Genomic DNA, 21,854 nt, shown 5'->3' with positions numbered 1-21,854 from the left:
TGTTGCCAACACGAACTTGGGCAGATATCAGGGACTTGTAGGCCAGTCCCAGACAATAGTTGGTCTTGCTGTGATCTGGGTCATCTGCAGAAACTTAAGAACAGTTACCAAATTTTCAGCAAGACTGAGGCTATTTTGATCTGACAGCCACTGTCTCTCTGAGACTCTGCCCCACTCAACCTGCAGACTGCCTAGGGCAGGTATTATTGACTTGCTGCCAAGCTCAGCTCCCAGTGATTCAGAACCAAGTGTTCACAGCAGGGCGACCGTCGTTGTGAGTGGCTTTTCCAATAACAGCAAAAGCAGTCAGCCCTGTAAGCTACATTTCCATTCCCAGCAGGCGACCGGTGCTGTGAGCTACACTGCACTTCATTGGTAGGGGTAGGCAGATAACTGCTGCCATCACTAACTTAAGCAGATATCGAGGGCCTGTTGGCCAGTCTCGGACAGCAGCTGGTCTTGCTGTGACCTGGGTCTTATGTGGGATCTCACAACAGTTACCAAATTAGCAGCAAGACCAAGGCTGTATTGATTTGACAGTCACTGACTCTCTGAGACCCCGTCCCACCTGCCCAGCGCACTGTTATTAGCTTGCTGCTAAGCTCACCTCTGAGTGATTCAGGACCAAGTGTTCACAGCTGGGCGGCCATCGTTGTGAGTGGCCTTTCCAATCACAGCAAAAGCGGCCAGCCTTGTAAGCTACATTTCAATTCTCAGTGGGTGATCAGTGCTATGAGACGCATTTCAACAGAAATCATGGCAGAGTGAGAGACATCCTCAGATTTTTCCCCTTGAAAGAACAATAAGCTAAAACTCAACAAAAACACCCAAACTACACACCAGCACATCTGAGAATGGGATCTGCACATAAGAGCTACCACAGGTATTTTAAGGAATCCAAGAGGCTTAGACGCCACCTACTAGAAACCAAAAGAAAAGCGCCTTCTTTGCAACAGACTACAGTCCGACCTTTATATAATAAACCTTCTTTCTGGAAAACAGTATAATACACTTCCATTAATGCTCAGGTGGAGAAATAGTCCATTATACACCATGAACAACCAAGGTGACTAGGCAGCTCAGAAAGAAGGAGAAAAATCTCCAAAAATAAGCTTATAGACATAGAAATATGCAACTTAAATGACAGAGAATTTAGGATGGTACTTCTGAAAAAACTCAATGAGATTGAAAACAAATCATATCGACAATTTTGGGAATCGAAAAGACAACTAGATGAGCAGACCAAGGAGACTGAAACCCTCAAAAAGAACCAAATATAACTTCTAGAGATGAAGAACACACTGCAAGAGTTGAAAAATGAAATAACAGGCTTGGGAAATAAAGTCAACCAAATGGAGGAAATGATCAGTGACATCTAAGACAGAAATCTAGAAATGCATCAGAGGAAGAAGAAAAAAAACGAAGAATGAAAAATAATGAAAGAGAAATAGAAGAACTAGCTGATACTATAAAGAGAGGAAATATAAGAATAATAGGCATTATCGAAGGTGAGGAAAAGGAGCAGGGACTAGGAAGCATTTTCAGACAAATAGTGGGCGAGAATTTCCCAAATCTAAGGAATGAGCTGGAGCTTGGAATTCAAGAAGTCAACAGAACACTCAATTATCTCAACTCAAAAAAATTGTCACCAAGATAAATTGTATTAAATTTATCAAAATCAATGACAAAGATAGAATTCTCAAGACAACCAGGGAGAAGAAAATGATAACATATAAAGATAAACCCATTAGATTATTATCGGACTTCTCAGTGCAAAAATTACAAGTCAGAAAGGAATGTAATCAAATATTTAAACTATTAAGTGAAAGGAACTACCAGCCTAGAATAAGGTATCCAGCTAAGCTATCCTTTAGAGAGAAATTAAGACCTTTCCAGACGTACAAAAATTTAGGGAATTCTCCATTATGAGACCTGCATTACAGGAAATACTGAAAGGGGTCAGCTCGCCTAAAACAAAATAACAACAACAAAAATATATAATTAGGAGTAAAGTGATTATTAGGCAAATAGAAGCAGAGGAGTGCAACCCTTACTAAGAGCAGGGCATTATAGCTTAAACAATAAGAAGTAATTGTTATAACAAGATAGCAATGAACGGTCAGCATACATAGGGACAAATTGAAACAACAATGACTAAAAAGGGGAGGATTCAAAGATCCAGATTTGCAAAGGGAAATGGAGATAAGGCACACACAGAAGAAAATGCACAACTGTATGTATATAACTATCCTTTTCAAATTCATAATGGTACCGCATACCAAAGATTCAGAGCTGAAATATATAACATAAAACAAGAAGAGCTAGAGGCAAAACCCACAAAAACCAATCAAAATAAAGCAAACAGAAACAAAAGGACAAGGAAGCAATGGAAACATCGAGCTACTGGAAAGCAAAAGATAAAATAGCTACAAGAAGACCTCATATTTCAATAATCATCCTAAATGTGAATGGATTAAACTCATCAATAAAAAGACACAGAGTTGCAGAATGGATCAAAAAACAAAATCTAACCATATGCTGCCTCCAAGAGACCATCTCAGCTCCAAAGACAATATAGACTCAAAGCAAAAGGGTGGAAAATGATATTTCAAGCAAATGGCAGTCGAAGAAAAGCAGGAGTAGCGGTACTAATATTGGACGAACTAGACTTCAAAATAAAAAAGGTAAAGAAAAATAGTGAGAGACACTTCATAATGATAAACAGAATCATGCACCAAAAAGACATAACAATTATTAACATCTACGCTCCCAATTAGGGAGCCCCAAAATATATAAAGCAATTACTAACAGAGAACTAAAGGGAGAAACAGACCAAAACACTATTTTAGTAGGGGATCTAAAGACCCCACTGTCGGATATCTGTCAGATATGGACAGATCATCTAAACAGAAAATGAATTAAGAAATAACATCCTTAAATGACACATTAGACAAACTGGACATTTTTTACATTCTCAGAGCCTTCCATCCCAAAACAGCTGCTTATGCATTCTTCTCTAGTGCACGTGGAACATTCTTAAGAATTGACCACATACTGGGACACAGAGATAGCTTCAACAAATATAAGAGGGTGGAGATCATACCAACTATATTCTCTGATAATAATGCTTTGAAACTAAAGATCAACTGCAAAAAGAAAGCAGGAAGAACCACAAATACATGGAGATTAAACAACATGCTACTGAAGAATAACTGAGTCAGAGGAGAAATAAAAAGAGAGATCAAGAGATATATAGAAATGAATGATAATGATAGTACAATGTACCAATACTTTTAGGACATGGCAAAAGTTATCATAAGAAGAAAGTTCATATGATTATAGGCCTACCTCCAAAAACAAGAACGAGCCCAAAGAAAGAACGGATGAAGTCTAAAATCAGCAGAAGGAAAGAAATCATCAAAATTAGAGCAGAAATAAATAAAATTGAAAACAAAAAAATAGAGAAAATAAATGCAATGAAGAGCTGGTTCTTTGAGAAGGTTAATAAAATTGACAAACCCCTGCCTAGACTCACTAAAGAAAAAAGAGAAAGGACACAAATAAATAAAATCAGGGAAATTACTACTGATATCGCAGAAATACAAAGGATCATACAAGAATACTATGAAAAAGTATATAACACCAAATATAATAACCTAGAAGAAATGGACCAGTACTTGGGAAAATACAATCTTCCTAGACTGTATTAAGAAGAACTGGAAAATCTAAATAGACCAATCAGCAGTATGGAAATTAAAATGATCATCAAAAACCTACAAAAAAGTAAAACTCCAGGACCAGATGGCTTTCCCAGTGAACTCTATCAAATATTCAAAGATTTAATACCTATTCTCCTCAAACTATTCCAAAAATTCAAAGAAGTGGCAATACTTCCCAACTTATTTCATGAGGCCAATATCTTGATATTGAAACCTGATAAAGATAACACACAACAAAAGAAAACTACAGAACAATATCTCTCACGAGCACAGATGCAAAAATCCTAAATAAGATACTGGCAAACCGAATACAGCAACATATTTAAAAGATTATACACCACGATCAAGTGGGCTTCATCCTAGGGGAACAGGGATGGTTCAACATACGCAAATCAATTAATGGGATACATCATATAAACAAATTTAAAAATATGAATCATATGATCATATCGATAGATGCAGGAAAACCCTTTGACAAGATACAGCGTCCATTTATTATCAAAACACTTCACAAAATCATTATAGAAGGAAAGTACCTTAACATAATAAAGGCCATCTATGACAAACCCTCAGCCAACATTATACTTTATGGTGAAAAACTAAAAACCTTCCCTCTAACAGCAGGAACAAGAAAAGGCTGTCCACTATTGCCACTGTTATTCAATATAACATTGGAGGTCCTAGCAAGTGCAATCAGGCAAGAGAAAGATGTAAAAGGCATCCAAATAGAAACAAAGAAGTTAAACGGTCACTGTTTGCAGATGACATGATTCTATATAGGAAATCCTAAAGATTCCACAAGAACACTACTAGAAACAATAAGCAAATACAGTAAAGTTTCTGGTTACAAAATCAACATTCAAAAATTCATAGTGTTCCTATACTCTAACAAGTGTCAAAAAAAGAAGTGGAAAAAATAATTCCTTTCACAACTGCAACAAAAAGAATCAAATACCTAGGAATAAATTTAACAAAACATGCGAAGGACCTATATAATGAAAACTACAAGACTCTATTAAAAGAAATTGAAGCAGAAACAAAGAAATGGAAAGCTATTCTGTGTTCTTGAATTGGAAGAATCAACATAGTTGAAACAACCATATTACCTAAAGCGTTGCACAGATTTAATGCAATCCCCATCAATATCCCATTGGTATTTTTTAAAGAAATATAACAAAAAATCGTCAGATGCATACAGAAGCACAAAACTCTGAATTGCCCAAACCATCCTAGGGAAAAAAAGAGGCTGGAGGCATCACTCTGGCCGACTTCAAATTATATTACAAAGTGACAGTAATTAAAACAGCATGGTATTGGCAGCAAAACAGACACACAGATTAGTGGAACAGAATCAAGAGTCCAGAAGTAAACCCATGTTCATATGGGCAAATGATTTTCGAGAAAAAAAGTCAAAAACATACAGTGGAGAAAGGAAAGCCTCTTCAATAAATGGTGCTGGGAAAACTGGAAAGCCACCTGCAAAAGAATGAAACTAGACTTCTCTCTATTACCACATACCACAATTAACTGACAGTGGATTAAAGACCTGAATCGAAGACATTAAACAATGAAATGCATAGAAGAAAACATAGGAACAAAACTCAAGGACCTTGGACTTAAAGAGGATTTTCTGAATTTGACCTCAAAAGCAAGAGAAGTAAAAGCAAAAAATAAATGAATGGGACAACACCAAACTAAAGCTTCTGCTCAACAAAAGAAATCATCAACAAGGTAAAGAGAAAATCATCTGAAAGGGAAAATATATATGAAAGCAATGCCTCCAATAAGGGTCTGATATCCAAAATATACAAAAAAGTCATACGGTCATACGACTCAATAACGAAACAACAAAAACCAAACAATTCAATTAAAAAATGGGCAGAGGACCTGAACAGACTTCTCCCCAGAGGACATACAAAGGGCCAATAAACATATGAAAAGATGCTCAACATCGCTAGCTATAAGGGAAATGCAAATCAAAACCACAATGAGATACCATCTAACACCTGTTAGAATGGCTATAATCAACAGGACAAGTAATAACAAATGCTGGAGAAGATGCAGAGAAAAAGGAAACCTCATACACTGCTGGTAGGACTGCAAATTGGTATAGCTGCTATGGAAAACAGTATGGAGGTCCCTCAAAAAACTAAGAATTGATCTACCATGTGATCTAGCAATCCCTCTACTGGGTATTTACTTCCAAAGACTTGAAAATCCATATCTGAAATGATATTTGCACACCGATGTTCATAGTAGCATTATTCACAGTGGCCAGGACATAGAAGCAACCAAAGTGTTCTATGATGGAAGATTGGATAAAGAAGCTGCAGTACATATATAAAATGGATATAGTACATATATAAAATGTGGTACATATATAAAATTAAAATATTACTCAGCCATAAGAAGAGATGAAATACTGCCATTTGTGACAACCTGGACGGACCTCGAGATAATCTTGCTGAGCAAAATAAGCCAGATAGAAAAAGTTGAAAATCACATGATATCACTTATATGTAGAATATAAACCTAAAAGCAACAAAGGAACAGGACAAACAAATAGAGACTTATGGACATAGACTGTAGACTACTGGTTACCAGAGGGTAGGGGGTGGTGGAGGAGGAGGGAGGTAGATGGGATAAAGGGGGTCAAATATAAGGGAGTAGGGGGGAGGGTCAAGTGAGTAAAGGGGATCAAATATATGGTAGCTGAAGGAAATTGGTCTTTGGGTGGTTAACACACAATAGAATATAAAGATGTTAAAGTATAATGTACAACTGAAAATTATATAATTGTATTATCAGTTTTACCCCCAATAAATTTAATTAAAAAATAAAATAAAAATAAAATAAAGAAAAGAAAAACTAGAGGCTCTCTCCCTTCTTTACCACCCCTTAGTCCTCTCCCATCCTTCACTTGGGAGAATGGAAGCCTCCCAGGCAGATTTGCTTCTTCTGGGCTCTCCAAAAATCATCTTCCATTCCAACAACCAAGTTATCTTTAAAAGATGCAAAAAAAATTGGCCATGTCATGCATCTCCACGGCTAAGAGTGTGCCATATCTTTATGGCATTCAAGGTCTTTCAGAATCATGACCTTGTCAGCCTATCTTGTATCTCACCTCTTCCCTCCACGTTGCACTGAATTTCATATAATTCCTGAAATACTCCACAGTCTCTCTCACCTTGATCTCTGTGTCTCTGTATTTGATTAATATGAGTGTGGAAGGAACTCATACACATGCATACATGTACATACACAGGTGCAGACATCCTCACACACAGGAGATGAAATTTTCTATCTCAGCACTTACTCCCATTTTTATGTATCATTGAATGTCTCTCCTTGTGAGAAAATTAAGAGCAGAACTATACCTTACTCATCCCAGTAGGGGCTCAGGACATGTTTGCTGAATGAATGGATAGATGGATGGATAAATGGATGAATGGGTAGGTGAGTGGGTGGATGGATGGATAGATAGATGAGTGCATGAGTGAATGGATGGATAGATGGGTGGGTGAGTGGATAGATGAATGGATGGAAGGATAAGTGGGTGGGTGAATGTGTGGGTGGATGGATGGGCAGGCAGATGGGTAGACAGATGGATAGGTGGGTGAGCAGAGGGATGGAAAGCCAACGGGAAAATGGCCTTTCCCTTCATCCCAGGTAGGCAGGTGAAGTATTGCCCCTGAGGGGAAGTCCTAGGGTATTTGCAAGTTGCTCCTCCTTGGCAGTGAGATGTCTTCTTTTTAGCTCTGGCCCTCTTGTCAGGCCCTAAGACAGGTCAGAATGGCTGAGCTCATGGGGGTCAGTGTGCTGCACTGGTTCCCAAAGCCCTTTTGGTTCCCAGAGTTGCTGGGTGTCTAAAGCTACACCATTAATGAGTATTTCTGGGACATCATTGAACTGAAGTATAGGAGAATGGGTAAGAAAATGCTGAAAGGCGAGTGGGGAGATGGAACTGCGGAGAATATAAAAGTGTTGCTCAGACTAGGGGGGACCAGAGTGGTAAGGGGCTGTGTGCCACATGGTGTGAAGGGCACTTTGTCCAGATCCTCTCATTTAAACCACACACAAACTCATGGAGACATCCCACCTCATAGATAAAGAGGCTAGAAACTAAGGAGCAAAACATTGAGACTCTAGTCTCTGGGATGCCAGCCCAGAGGTAGCCCCTAGCCTGGAGGGCTGACAAAGCATTGCCTGTGTCCCTTGTTGGGCCAGTTTTCCTTTGTAGACTCTCACCTCACCACCCTGCAATAAAGGAATATGACATCTGCTGCTTAATTATTGAGGAGGTAGACAGAGAGTCTAAAATGGCACTGGATTAGAAAGTTGACCTTATTCCCACTTTATTTCTGCTACAGACTACTCCTTTACTGAACATAGATTTGCCAAATGCCTGTTCTCTGCCATGCCTTGGATGGGTATAATAAAAACAAGGGGACAGAGAAATCTTGAGGAGATCTAGCGTGTGCTCCTAAGGTACTCACAGTCCAGTGGTCTTAGGCAAAGCATTTTCCCTACTTTGTCTTGCTGTCCCCCTTTGCAAAAAATGTACTGTTCTTTCTCCCCAAGAACTGTGATGTGGACTGAGTGAGAAGGTAGAAGCAAGGGCCTTTGTAAGACATGAAGAGTATGAAGTTATATAAACGCATCTAAGTAACTGGGAAATGCTGTTCCCTACTGTCACTTCTCCCCAGAGCTGGGCACCCCAAGGCCCACCAGTGCTAAGGATGCAGCAGAGCCCAAGACAGACACACAGGGAGTAGGTCCTCCAAGAGGAGGGCCTTGGGTGTCCCAGCAGGCTCTCAGTGGTCCAGGCATTAGGGAAAGCCTCCTGCAGGAAGTAGTGGGACTTGAATTGTCTTTTAGGGGTGTGCTCCAGGCCCGGAGAGCCCCATACAGAGATTGAGTTTTCTTCAAACTAAAATCCTGAACTGAGTTCAGGGGATTTGTGGATTACAGTTATAGTATGGGACCTGAGGAAGAGGCCTAGTGGTAAAGAACAAACACATCCAAATTTGGGGTATTGGGGATGGGGTCTGACATCTGCCAGGAGCCTGACATTGGCCAGTCACACCTAATGTCTGTCTCAAATTTCCCGTGGATGCCCACCATGCTGACAGCTCAGGTGAGACAGCCCTGGGAACCCATAGCAGTGGCCTCCCCTCAGTCATCCCTTACCCCAACAACAAATAGCCCATCCAGAAGAGGCTTTGAGACCAGGCAGGCAGGGGCCTGCCTCATCCTGGGGCCCAGGCCTTCCAGAGGTAACCAACTCGATCACCCACAATTGTTCAGGAAGACATGCCCAGGCTTTAGAGTCGAGCGCCAGTTCTGCTCCTTTCTGCAGGCACCTCAATTTCAATGGTCTGCGGTCTCCTTACTCATGAAATGCAGGCACAAACACCACTGTGCTGAGAGTATGCACTGTGATGGCTCATGTGGCACAGCCTGCATTGGCCAGGTGCCCAGTCAGCAGCACCTGGGATATTTCCATGTCTCCTGATCCCACAGTGAGGCCTTTCTGCTCTGAGGAGGCTGCTGGGCTCAGGGCAGCCTGCTATTCCCTTCCGCCAGTGAATCTGCCTGCCTTCCTCTGGCCAGAACAGCTTCTCCTCCCTCTTCCACGGTTCCTTAGGCTGGCCCTCAGGCTGACTGACCAAGACCCTGAGCTGGGGTTTCTGTTTTCCAGACTCCTAAGGGGAATCTCCAGCTCTCTACTTCACAGGCCTGGCCCACCTGGTCTCCAAGTAAGCTCAACAGCACTTCCCCATGTCTGCATCTCCCAATCTGCCACTTGTCCAGCCGCCCTTCCCCCTACCCCCCAAGAGGTGACCCACTCCTCCCATCCTCCCAGCTGTCAGGAGGTAGGCCTGTAGACCAGGTACATCTGACAGACAGAGAAGCCCCCAGGCGCTCCTTTACCTTGTCAGGACTGGGGTCTGTCTGACTCCCTTCCTCTCTACCCAGGCACTCTGAAAGAGCAGTGCCAGGGCTCAGAGTGTATGGGAGAATAAGGGAGAGGCGGGAGAGGCAGGAGGGCTCCAGGAGGAAATGGCTAAGCATTCTGGGCCCACGTAATTTATTACAGGACTTTGTCCTTGGGCTCTAGGCATATCCACTCCCTCCCACAAGTCTCCTCTTGTAGCCCCAGCAAGCAGAGCCTTGCAGCACTCTGATCTTTAACCCTGGCCTCTTCAGCAGAGAGTCTCCACAGATCATTAAAGTTTGCACTCACATACCTGTTGCTGGCTGTCAGTGAAATTCCTGGTAACAATCTGCTGACCATCCAGGAAGTTCAGCATCTTCCAAGGTATCATGGGGACTCTAAGGAAGCCAACAACAGGAGCTCTACTTGCAAGCACCCGTGTCCTGACTTGAGGCGCACACACAGAGGAGAAACCTGGTAGTCAGAAAGCTTTATAATAGAGTTAAAGGCTATTGGGCAACTAGATTCCCAGTAGAGTCCCTGGGAGCCGAGGGGGCTGGCTTGGGCTGGGACTTGAATGAACGGCGGATTTTCACTGTGAGGCAAATACAGGCCCTTACTAAGGGAAGGGTATTGGGCAGCATGCCCTGGAAGAGGCCAGACTGGAGGGCATGGGCAGTGCCTGGAAGTGCAATGGTGAGGGCTTTGAAGACACTTGCTCAATGCAAGCCTTTCCTTGGGTGAAGAGAGGCCTCGGTGGTCCTACAAGTGGCCAATCAGGTTCCTTGTTTTTCCTGGGATACAGAAGGGACTGAGAACTGCAGGCAGAGGTGTGGGAGCTAGTTTTCATTTTTAAATAGAGTTGAGGTCATGGCAGGGTGGCAACCCTGACATCAGGACTCTTTTGGGGTCAAGAACCAAGTTCTGGTGGGAGAGAGAGAAGAATAGCAGAGGTGGAGGCCATGTGTCACCCTGGAATGAGGCAGAGGCTACTGTTGCCTGAGAATTTCCTATGCTTCTAGTGGGGTAGGGTGAGGAGGGGCTCTGCAAAATCCCCAGCTTCTTTCTGCTAAATGCTCTTTTTGTTGAGACAGCTTGAAAGAGTTTCTGTTTCTTACAACCTACCCTCTATGACAAAGGTAAGGAAGCAGTGGGGAGATGACTTAATGAAGAGCCTATGGAAGAAGCTGTTCTTTGAGCTTTTCATCCAGCCTCTACCTGCTCCCAACCAGGAGCATTGTGCTCAAGTTTTGCCCTATCTCCAACTAACCTCCCACCCCAAAAAAACTCACCCAGTTTCTGGGCCAACACTTGCTTTTGGGAGGCTTCATATGGCACATGGCTTCTCTGGTTTAGAAAGATACAATTTCACTCCCACAGTATTGACACCATTGCTCCTAGCAGCTTCAGAAATGGTGAGCTCCATACCCTGGGACTCCAGGCACCAGACTGGGTTCTCTATGGCTCTCTGCCATTGCCCTTGTGAAAAAAAATTTGTGAGACAGAATATCTGTGTAGAACAAAAACAAATTTATAACAGGTCTCTATCCAGAGCCTGTCTTAAGCAAAATTTAATAGAAATACATCTCAGATACCTACAAACTCGTATCCTGCTTCTTTTTACATTTGACATTATATCATAAGCATTTTCTTACACTGTACCAAACTCTAGTCATGAGTCTTTAAAGATAGCAGGATAGTTCATTCTATAAGCGCTCCATCATTTTGTGACCATCCTCCCTGTATAGACATCAGGAAGCATTCAATCCTTCGCTGTCATCTACAACAATGCAATGAACAGTGTGTACTCGCAGCACATTTGCATTATGTCATTACAGGAACATTCAAGAAGGGAACTTATTGAAACAAGGGGCATGAACGTTTTGTTGCTAACCTTTCTCAAGTGGCACATCAAGTCCTCTCTCCCAGCAACAGGTAAACGTGTACTTGCAAGGAACTGGCCTGACTTTTGTGTGAGTTGGTGGGGTTCAGAGGGGCAGTTCTCTTAGAGCCTTAGGTTTTCCACTGCTGAGGTACCACGAGCCTTGGAAATCAAGAAGCGGGGCTGGGAGCAGTCAGGACAGGCTTTTCCCTGCCACACCTGTGATCAAAGTTCACTCTCCCATAGCTTAATGCTACTTCCACGGTTCTCCTCAAGGTGTGACTATTCTTCTAATCTGTAAAAATGTTTCTGAGCTGAGACAAAGTGCCTCCATGAAACAACATAGGTTTTATTTCATTCTTGTCCAATGATGGAGCCTATTGTAGCATTGTTATAGCAACCAAAACAGAGAATAGTGAGGATTTCATTTCAGCTCTACCAACACATCATAGAGTGACCTGAATTTCCTTGATTCCTAGTGGCTCTTATCCTCCCATCTGGACTAAAATAGCACAGCAATAAGCAGAGATCTCAGTCACTGAGCTCCTCTTTAAAGCAGTGGTCCCCAATCTTTTTTGGCACCAGGGACTGGTGTGCCTAAGAGAATCTAATGCCTGATGATCTGAGGTGGAGTTGAGGCAGCAATGCTAGTGCTGGTGGATAGCTAAGCTCATTTGCCTGCCTCTCACCTCCTACTGTGTGGCCTGGTTCCTAATAGGCCATGGACCGGTACAGGTCTACAGCCCGGAGGGTTTGGGACTCCTGCTTTAGAGAATTTTAGAGTTAGAACTAGCATTTAATGAGTGCCTTCAGTGTGCTGGGCTCTTTGTATATGCCATCTCATTCAACCCTCATCAAAATCCTACAAATTAGGAGTGTTATCCTCATTTCACAGTAAGGAAGTCAAAACCAAAGAGGTTAAGAAACTTGTTTAGGTCACACAGCTAAAAGTGGTAGGGCATATTTGAAAGGAGATCGACCTAACTCCAAGGCTGGTGCTCATTGCACTATGTTATACCACACCAATCCTCAAATTAAGCTGCCCCCCTCCCCTCCACATGCAGGGATGGATGAGACACCCTACTTTTAGAGATTTTCAGGGAAGGCACTGCCCCAATGCACCCACTCCAGCTCAGGGTCTGAAAGGCCTTTCTCTTCCATTTCTGTGGTCTCTGGTGCGAGGGCAGAGAAACATCTAGGAAGAAGCAGGGGTTGCTTGCTTCTCTGGAAACAGAGCGTGCACAGTACAAAAGTGCAGATCACAGGGTACATTCTATCATATAGCTCAGGGCTTCTCAATCTTGGCACTATTGATGTTTTGGACTAGATTATTCTTTCCCGGGGTTGGGAGGAGCTGTCCTATGCATCATAGAATGTTTATAGCATCCTTGGCCTCCACCCACTAGATGCACTTCCCCAATAGTGCAATCAAAATGTCTCCTAATATTACCAAATGTCTCCCAAGGAACAAGACCACCCGAACTTGAGAACCAATGTAGAGTTCATCGGTCCAGGTACAATCAAAGCTGGGAGAAAGAGGTGGCAAGAGCCAGAATAGATGTTCTCTTGGAATTGGTGACCCCATGACTCCTTCCTTGAATGGCAGAAAGATATGGCTCAAAAGACATGGAGGGTCCAGAGAAGGGGCTATTGGCCTTGTGCTCCCTAAAGAATCTTGGTTCTGATGTGCCAAGAAAATGACCATGTCATCAGGCCAGCCCACATACTTCATCCTGCCTGGACCAGCAATTGTGAGATGGACATTGTTAGACTAGGTGGAGCTTGGATCCAAAGTCCTGATGGGTCAGGGAGGCCATCTCAGTCCAGGAGGAAATGACTCATTTATGATTGTGCTTTATCCCCATAACCCTTCTGAGAAACCCACCCAGAGGTTTGTTCAAGGAAGCAGGAGGGGCAAAGTAGGGGCACTAAATGTAAGACTCACTTTCTCTTCGCTGAAGAGCTATGAGCAATCCAATGAATAAATCCAAGCCTTGGGCCCTGACATTTAAACCTCGACCAACTAGTCATAAATAGGGGCCTCTGTCCCATGACCAGGGTCCATGGCATCCTGGTGACTAATCAGATTGCCCTGGGGAGGTTGAGGTAATGGGAGGGGAAAGCAAAACTTGATGTGACAAACTCAACAAACCAGGTACATGGTACTGATGGTTCATATTTTAATGCTAATAATGATACTTTGTTTAGTTCTTGGGAGAGGTTGAGGGTGAGAAGTGCATTGCTAAGTGCTTTCTGGGAAAAGAAGCATTAGGATGGATTTCCTACCTGTGGCTGGAATGTTCTATGTGCACCAAGAGCAGTCTCCTTTTCTCCCCAGTCCCACAGCTGGGGGATTCTTTCCAGCCTCACTTAAAGTTAGGAGTGGCCATGGAAGGAACATGTTGGGGTCCAGAATAAGTCACTCCACGACATGCCCCTGTAGTATGCCCTTGAGCTAAGGGCAACTTTAGCCACAGCCTCAAGAGAAACTTCTGCACCCCACCACCCTTGATTACCTAGAAGAATTTGAATTACAGGCCTTGCCCTTTAGACATTATCAGAGGTAACTTTTTTTGACCTATCTGTAGAGCAGGGCAAACTTCTTTTTACTAATGGTCTGTTCTTCTTGTCATTCTGCAATGATCTTTGAAGCCCCCAAGGGGCTTCATCATTACCTCATCTCTAGCTCAGGATGTCTTATATACCTCAATCTCCCTTTCTAGCTTTGAACTGCATGAGGCATCTCTGACTCTCTAATATATGTAGGGTTCCCATACACATGTATGTATTCAATTTGGTTATTTTCTCTCACTGATCTATCTTCATATCTATTTGACTATTAGATTGGCCAGGAGAACCTTGAGGAGAGAGACAAGTTTATTCCTCCCCATCAAGTGTAAGAAATAAGCACCACTTGTAGGCTGGGCCCATTATAACCCCCTGTGCCATCCTCCACTGCTCTTCTCCCTTCTGCTGGTGGCATGCAGAGCATCTGGCTGTGGATTCTGAGGCCCTAGGGAACAGTGAAACCATAATATGGAAAGAGCTTGGATTTCTGAAAGACTCCAGGGAATAGAGTATTGCCTACATCCCCACCACTGACCGACCCCACTGCCCATTTACAAGAGCAAGAAATGAACGTTTTATGTCAAACCACTGAAATTTGTTGTGTTGTTGTAATAGTGAACCTACCAGATTAAAACATGACCCCTCTCCCATCCAAATTGCCTTTTATATCCTAATACCAGCTCAATACATCTCTCCCAGGAAACTGGCTCTGACTGCTACAGTTCACTCTAGTCTCACCCTCTTTTTAATTCCTATGGCATTTGTTACTTAAATCACATAATTTACTTCTTAGAATGTATTTTTTTCAGAGTAGGATTTCTTGATGAATTGTCAGCTTCTCAAGGCAAGAATCATATGTTAGACTTTTTTGTATCTTCACGATGCCTGATAATAATAAGGATAATGATTATCATATATATATTGTCCCCAAGGTATTATTGTTTATATATAAAACAACTCTATGAGATAAATACGATTATTATCCCCAATTTCCAGATGAGGAAGTTGGAGCATGGAGAAGTTAAGTAACTTGCCCAAGGTCACACAGCTAGAAAGTGACAGAGCCAGGATCCAAACCAATAAATTTGAGTAACAAATGAGCTTCCAATAATTATACCATCTTGACCATAATTGTTTCAGGAATATGAGCTTGTATGTCCAATGAAAATGTAGTTCCTTCTGGGCAGGAAGGAGCAATGCCCATCCCATCTATTCTGGTGTCTGAAGCTGGCCAGGTGCAGAGGAGCTATCACCCACACCTGCTGACTGAAGGGACTTCAGGTCAGCTGGAACAAATTGTGCAAACAGGGCAGGGCAGGGCAGGATTTTTTTCTCAGTGCTGATATGTATTTACTATCCAGAGCTCTGGAAAAAATAACAAACAGTCCATGAAAACTCACTGTTACTTTAAACTGGTTTTGAAATAAACTTTTTTTCCCAGTACTGTTCCTAAAACTAAAGATTACAAACCCTAGTCCCTTCTCCTAAATCCGCTTTTAATACAATCATCTTCTCAGTTTTGTATCTCCCGTTAAACCTAGACCCAAGAATATAAACTGTCTTCAAATGGACTGTTGAAGCCAAAAGGAATTCCAGGGTCTTGAGGTAGCCTGTGGTAGAATTCCCCCACTGGCCAGGCCACTCAGACACTTGCTCGGCAGGTGTTTTCAGGCCTCTGCTGTGTAGCAAATCATTCTGGGTTTCAGGGGGCAGGGAGAGTTCGCACAGTCCCCATACCTCAGTGTGCACGTGCACACGTACACACACACGACAAATGGAAAGAACATGCCAGGGAATCCTCTGCTTGCTTGTTTGATTGTTTTTAATCAAAGAATTCCACAGTCTCCTCTTATGCACTGGACTTAGTGACTTGCTTCCAAAGAATAAAATCTAGAAAAAGAAAAGCAGTAATTTTATATTAGAAAAACCTAAAACCTAGGCAACACTACTCTAACCAGGTATTACAGGCTGAATTGTATCCCTCAAAATTTGTATGCTGAAGCCCTATTCCCCAGGACCTAAGAATGTACTATATTTGGAGTTAGGGCCGTTAAAAGGAAATTAAGATTTAATGAAGTCATTAGAGTGGGCCCTAATCCAACTTGACTGGTGTCTTTATAAGGTTAAGACAGGTATGCACAGAGGAAGGACCATGTGAAGACAGAGAGAGAGGTGGCCATCTGCAAACCAGGAAGAAAATCCTCAGGAGAAACCAACCCTGCTGGCTACATTGATCTTTGACTTCCAGCTTCCAGAACTGTGAAAAAATAAATCCCTGTCATTTAAGCTGCCTAATCTGTGGCATTTGTTTATGGCAGTCCAAACAGACTAGCATATTAAGTGATCAAGTTAAACATCTCCTGTGATAGGTCATGTTCATTTGCTGTGTTGAGAAAGGTATTTCACCTCTGTGGTATTCTTCCCCCACACCCATAACCCTAGCCTAGTTATGAGAAAAATATCAGACAAACCAAAGAAAGGGACAAAGTATCTGACCAGGATACCTCAACTCTCTCAAGATCATGAAAAACAAGGAAAGTGTGAGAAACTTGCCATATGCCAGAGGAGAATACAGAGACATAATGAGTAAATGTAATGCAGTATACTAGATGGGGTTCTGGGACAGGAAAAAAGACATTAGTAGAAATCTAAATAAAGTCTAGAGTTTTGTTAATAGTATGTACCAGTGTGGGTTTCTTGGTTTTGACAAATGGTAATGTAAGACACTAATATTTGGGGAAACTGGATGAGGGATATATGGAACTATACTATTTTTTCAAATTTTCTGTAAATATAAAATTATTCCAAAATTAAGTGTATTAAAAAACAAAAAATCCATTTGTGCCCCCATTTTCAATTATTTGGAATCTATATCAAGGAGTAGAACTGTTGGGTCATATGATAATCCTACATCTAACCTTTTGAGGAAGAGCAAAACCCTTTCACAGTGGCTGTACAATTTTACTTTCCCACCAGCAGCTGTATGAAGATTTTAACTTCTCCACATCTTCATCAACATTCATTTGTTCCTACTATTTTTGCTATGGTCATTCTAGTTGATATGAAGTGATATCTCACTGTGGTTTTGATTTGCATTTTTCTTGTAAGATGATGCTGAGCATCTTTTCATGCACTATTGGCCACTTGTGTATTTTCTTTACATTAATGTCTATTCAAGTCCTTTATCCATTTTTGAATTGGTCGTTTCCTCTACTGTTATTGAGTCACAGGAGTTCTTATATTCTAGATATTAAGTCCTTATCAGATATATGATTTGCAAAAATATTCTTTCATTCTGTGGGTTGTCTTTTCACTCTTTGATAGTGATCCTTTTTTTTTTTTTTTTAACAGTAAGGCATATATATATTTACACTATGTGTTCACCTCCCGTAGTTAGATTTCTTTCTGTTACCACATATTTTACCCCCCTTACCCCATCTACCTCTGTCTTCCCCCCTCCTCCCTACCCTCTGGTAATCACTAGTCTATTGTCCATGTCCCTGAGTCTCTGTTTGTCCTGTATATTTGTGCTTTTAGGTTTATATCCCACATATAAGTGATATCATGTGATTTTCAACTTTTTCTGTCTGGCTTATTTCGCTTTGCACGATTATCTCGAGGTTCATCGATATTGTTACAAATGGCAGTATTTTATCTCTTCTTATGGCTAAGTAATATTTCATTTAATATATATACCACAGCTTCTTTATCCAGTCATCTATCATAGGACACTTCGGTTGCTTCCATGTCCCGGCCACCGTGAATAATGCTGCTATGAACATCGGCATGCAAATATCTTTTCAGACATGGGCTTTCAAGTCTTTGAGGTAAATACCCAGTAGAGGGATGGCTGGATAATATGGTAGATCAATTTTTAGTTTTTTGAGGAACATCCATACTGTTTTCTATAGTGGCTGTACCAATTTGCAGTCTCACAAACAGTGTGTGAGGGTTCCTTTTTCTCTGTATCCTCTCCAGCATTTGTTATTACTTGTCTTGTTGATTATAGCTATTCTAACAGGTGTGAGATGGTATCTCATGTGGTTTTGATTTGCATTTCCCTTATAGCTAGCAATGTTGAGAATCTTTTCATATATTTATAGGGCATTTGTATGTCCTCTAGGGAGAAGTGTCTGTTCAGGTCTTCTGCCCATTTTTGATTGAATCATTTGTGGTTTTTTTGTTGTTACTGAGTCATATGAGTTCTTTGTGTATTTTGAATATTAGGCCCTTTTTGGAGGCATTGCTTGCAAATATATTTTCCCACTCAAATGATTGTCCCTTTACCTTGTTGATGGTTTCTTTTGCTGAGCAGGAGTTTTTTAGTTTGATATAGTCCCGTTCATTTATTTTAGTTTTTTCTTCCTTTGCCTTTGAGGTCAAATTCATAAAATTCTCTTTAAGTTCAAGGTCCTTGAGTTTTGTTCCTATGTTTTCTTCTATATATTTATTGTTTCAGGTCTTATATTCAGGCTCTTAATCCATTTTGAGTTAATTTTGGTGTGCAGTGATAGACAATAGTCTAGTTTCATTCCGTTGCAGGAGATGTTTTGGGTTTTAATAAAGTCTACTTCATTTTTCTTTTTGTTGCCTATGCTTTGCTATTATATTTAAGAAACTGTCACTAAATCCAAGGTTATATAAATTTGCTTCTATGTTCTCTTCTAAAGTTTTATAGTTTTAGCTCTTACATTTAGGTCATTGATCAATTTTGAGTTAATTTTTATAATCTGGTGTAAGATAAAGGGTCCAACTTTATTTTGTTTGTGTGGATATCCAGTCTTCTGGCACCATTTGTTGAAAGAATTGTTCTTTACCCATTGAATGGTCTTGGTACTCCTCTCAAAAATCAGTTGATCATAGATGTGAGGGTTTATTTTCTGGACTCTCACTCCTATTTGATTGGCCTATGTCTATCCTTACACCAATGCCATACTGTTTTGATTAATGTAGTTTTATAGTAAAATTTGAAATCAGAGTGTGAGTCCTCCAACTTTGTTCTAATTCAATATTGTTTTGGCTCTTTGGGAGTCCCTTGAAATTCTATATGAATTTCACAACGAGTTTTTTCATTTCTGCAAAAAAAAGTCATTGGGATTTTGATAGAGATTGCACTGAATCTATAGATCATTTTGGGTAGAATTATCACGTTAATAATATTAAGTGTTCCACTCCATAAACATGAGATATCTCTACATTTATTTCTATGTGCTTTAATTGCTTTTAGCAATGTTTTGTGGTTTTCAGTGCACAAGTCTTACACTTCCTTGGTTAAACTTATTCCTAAGTATTTTATTCTTTTTTATGCTATTATAAGTAGAGTTGCTTTCTTAAGTTTCTTTTTAGATCATTCATTAATGGTCTATAGAAATAAAACTAATTTTTGTGTGTTAATTTTGTATCTTGCAATTTTGCTATCATAACAGCATTATTCACAGTAGCCAAAAGGTGGAAATTATTCAAGCATCCATTACAGAAGAATGGATAAACAAGTGATATAACATACAATGAATTATTACTTATCCATAAAAAAAAGAAAGAGGTATTGATGCATGGACAAACCTTGAAAATATGCTGAGTGAAATAAACTAGTTACAAAAGGACAAATAGTTTATCATTCCACTTAAATGGAATATCTAGATAGGTAAATTCATTGAGAAAGAAAGTAGATTATAAGTAACCAGGGACTGTGGGGAAGGAAAAATGGGTAGTTACTGTTTAATGGGTACAGAGTTTCTGTGTGGGGTGATTAAAAATTTTGGAAATAAATAGTGGTGATAGTTGCATAACCTTGTGAATGTAATGTCATTGAATTGGACACTTAAAAATTGCTAAAATAGCAAGTTTTATGTTAGATATACATAAAAAATAGTTTAAAAAATAAGAACTGTGAAGGTAACTTGGTCAAACCATGGTCCCAAAGCTGAATCCTTTATGATACACTAGTATTCTCTGCTTGCTCACTTCCAGTGATGTGGAGCTCATCAAGCCAAACCAAAACAAAAGCAAACTAAAACAAAAATGAAGAACTCTTTTTTAAACAATAATTATTCAGATGCACACACGAAGTTATGCATTGAAGTAGGGCTTTGCTCAAGGCAGTGCACACATCTATGGTTTCTATACAAGGCAAGACTGGAGTCCAAAAACACATCTCTTCCCGATCGTCAGGCCTGGAGATTGGTCCTGATCATGGCAAATTGGCCCAAGTAGCTTCCACACCATTGGCAACCGAAGACTGGCACTTTCAGCTTTCAAATTATAGGCTGTAACCTATTAATGGGCTGTGAAGTTTATCTGACATGCCATGAAAAAATTAAATAGAATCAAATAGAAGTTATCATATGGAGCAAGAGAATTATGTTACACAAAAAGTAAAGGCTTACTTCCACCCTCTTCCCCATCCTCCCTTTTCCCCAGCAACCAATATTTTCTTTCATATACAATTTTCAAAATTTTAAAATATATAATAAAATAAAAATATAAACAACAAGAAATATTTTATCCTTTCCTTTTCACAAAAGATGGCATACTCTAACACTGTTCTGCATTTTTCATTTTTCACTGAATCTAACTTAGAAATCTTTTTATATCAATACATAAGGAAGTTTCTTCATTCTTTTTATGGCTATATAACATTGCATTGTACAGATGTATCATAATTTTGTGATAATCCCTATTTGGACATTTAGGTTATTTCCAAAATTTTGGACATAGTGATGCGATGAATAATTTTATACATGGTGAAGTATATTTGTAGAATATATTTTCTGATGTGAAGTTCCTGGGCCAAAAGGCATATGCATTTGTAATTTTTATAAATACTTCCAAATTGCTTTCTGTAGAGGGCTGTACCAATATACTGCCACCATCACCTTATGAGAGGATCTCTTTCCAAGACCTCACCAATGTGATGTTACCAGATTTTTGCAATCTGAGAAGTGAAAAATAGTATTTCAATATGATTTTAATTTTTCATCTTATTTTAGGTTGAATATAATTTCATGTATCTTAGAGCCATTAATAGTTTCTTTTCTATATTGTCATATCTTTTGCCCACTTTTTAATTGAGTTATTAGTCTTATTGGCTTCTAAGGTCTCTATATTCATTAGGAATATCAGCCTTTGGTCAAAAAATAATTTTTTAAATTTCCAGTTCATTTATGTTTTGATTTTGCTAATAGTGTAGTATTTTTGCCATGCACACTTTTGAAAGTTTTTATTTTTATGTAGTCAAATTTGTCACAATTTTCTATGGCTTTTCAAAAGTCCTTTTCTCTTTATACTTACTAAGGAATCTTTAGATTGGGTTTCTGTTCACCGTTTAGGGTGTTCACACAACTAAAGTTATACCATTTATAGTACTCTATGACTTTTTTCATTTAACATATTCTGGACATCCTTCCATTTGAGAGCTAAATATCCACTTCAGTTGTATTAGTGGCTGTGTGCTGTGCCATGATATTTATGCTTAGTGATTCATCATACACTGTTAATGGGCTTTCAAGTGAGTCCCAGTTTTCAGTATTACAAATTTTGCATGAGTCCTAGTGAGTTGTCAGGCTGGGATGTATGAGAATGTGCACAGCCAGAGAAGCAGGCTTAAAATGTACTTGTTTAAACAGAAAAAAAAAAAGTGTTGTAGATGATAGAGCCTCTATTCATCCCTCAGGTGACCAAATCAAAGTTGTGACAGGAACAAGGAGCAAACAGCAAGGAAAAATCGCCTTGGATCTAGATGAACAAG

General features: G+C 40.2%; 1 protein-coding gene across 2 annotated transcripts in view; it reads right to left on the bottom strand.

The window, feature by feature from the left end:
- The window catches only part of MYO7B (myosin VIIB), a 122,975-nt gene that overhangs the window by 95,774 nt on the left and 5,347 nt on the right, over positions 1-21,854 (bottom strand). Inside the window, exon 1 of one of the 2 annotated variants that reach the window (XM_036237989.1) lies at positions 9,654-9,763. The exons of the other annotated variant lie outside the window; for it this stretch is intronic. The gene's annotated coding sequence lies outside the window, so the exon portion shown is untranslated. Of the gene's footprint in view, positions 1-9,653; positions 9,764-21,854 lie in introns of those variants that run through there. 2 annotated transcript variants of the gene reach the window in all.

The sequence above is a fragment of the Rousettus aegyptiacus genome, unplaced genomic scaffold (genome assembly GCF_014176215.1).
Source record: "Rousettus aegyptiacus isolate mRouAeg1 unplaced genomic scaffold, mRouAeg1.p scaffold_m13_p_2, whole genome shotgun sequence".
In the NCBI taxonomy this organism is placed as follows: domain Eukaryota; kingdom Metazoa; phylum Chordata; class Mammalia; order Chiroptera; family Pteropodidae; genus Rousettus; species Rousettus aegyptiacus.
This window is presented reverse-complemented; position numbering and strand designations above follow the sequence as displayed.